This window comes from Trichechus manatus, unplaced genomic scaffold (genome assembly GCF_000243295.1).
Source record: "Trichechus manatus latirostris isolate Lorelei unplaced genomic scaffold, TriManLat1.0 scaffold00018, whole genome shotgun sequence".
NCBI classification, from domain to species: domain Eukaryota; kingdom Metazoa; phylum Chordata; class Mammalia; order Sirenia; family Trichechidae; genus Trichechus; species Trichechus manatus.
The window spans coordinates 22,230,024-22,231,759 of NW_004443954.1; positions in this window are offsets into that span (position 1 = coordinate 22,230,024).

The following is a 1,736-nucleotide window of genomic DNA, read 5'->3' on the forward strand; positions in this document are numbered from 1 at the left end:
TCCTGCACCATCCTCACAATTGTTGCTATTTTTGAGTCCATTGTTGCAGCCACTGTGTCAATCCATCTTATTGAGAGTCTTCCTCTTTTTCGCTGACCCTCTACTTTACCAAGCATGATGTTCTTCTCCAGGAACTGGTCCCTTCTGAAAACATATCCAAAGTAAGCAAGATGAAGTCTCATTATCCTCATTTCTAAGAAATATTATGGCTGTACTTCTTCCAAGACAGATTTGTTCATTCTTCTGGCAGCCCATGGTGTATGCAATATTCTTCTCCAACACCATCATTCAAATGCATCATTTCTTCTTTGTTGAAATGGAAATGGAATGTGCTCTTTTCTTCTAGACAAAACATTTTAACTCTGAGTCAAATCTCTCAAAACCTGAATGTTTTATACTTTCTAATGGATTTTATTATTATGGCTAAAATTGGGGTGCATTGTATAATCAATAGTATAATCAATTGCATCTCACAGTAGTGATCAACTAGGAAGCAAAGACAAGTACATTTGTGAAAATCTTTTGTTGATAATTTCTGGTAATACAAGAAAGTATCAGCATCAAAGCATCTTTCATTCTGAGAAGCAGATATTCTGAGTTTCTCAGAAAGAAAGATGAACAAATTGTTACCAAATGTGGGAAAGTATTATAGTCTATCTATTCAACACGACTGAATTGTAAATGTACTTAGAGAGAAGAGTGAATATATGAGTTTTAGTGGCACAAATGTGAAGGCTGCTGGACTTTAATAGGCCCAATAGCCATAATAATAAAATCTATTAGAAAGTATAAGACATACGGATTCTGAGAGCTTTGACTCAGAATTAAAATATTTTGTCAAGAAGAAAAGAGTACAGTCCATTTCTATTTCAACAAAGGTTTGTTTCTCTTACTTGTATTAAATAGTCCTAAATGTTACATTCCCTTTACTCACGCTCACCTGTCCTCCCACTCTCCCTTTGCCCAACTGACCTACAACTTCCCATACAAATAGTTACATGTGGTGAGATGAGTTCCTTTATGTGGCCTTTTATCTTGGTTCTTTGGAAAAACAGCTTGAGAGATTTTTCTCCTAACCCCTGAGTAGTTACCTTTGCCCTAGTTTTCTACCCCAGAAGGCTTGCTACTTTTGTCCAACTTGATTGACATTTCTTGGGTAAGCTGTAAACAACTTGTCTGGCCCTAGGCTGCAGCCTGCCCTGTGATTGGTCTATTTTATGCACCTTGCAGAGATTGGTCAATAGAATATATACTATGCAAATGAAGTGACTATAGATTATTCAAATGAAGTGACTATGGTCCACTGAGGGGATTGGTCAGTTCACGGCCCTGATGGGAGGACCATGCCCAGAAATTCAAAAGGAGTTTGCTTATATATGCAGCCAACCCCACAGAGGTTTCAGAAAGAAAGAAGGGAGAAAGGAGAAAAGGCAAGTAGAGAGAGAGAAGGTAAGGAACCTCCTAAAAGAGCGGTAACACAGGTTGTAACACTGAAGACAGTGAGAGGCCTGGAAGAGGCCCTGCAGCACAACCGGCAACAGCAAGTCCAGAAGGGGCCCTGCAGCAGAGTTGATGGAAATGGCAGAAACCTGCTGCTAGGAATGCGGCTAAGAGAATTGAACAAAGCTGCTATACTGGCTATGAGCTGGGTCAGTTAGAAATGGAGGGGCTGATGGCAGGGAGGCCAACAACAGGAAGACCAAAGTTAGAGAGGCCTGCACAGCTGATAGGGTGTT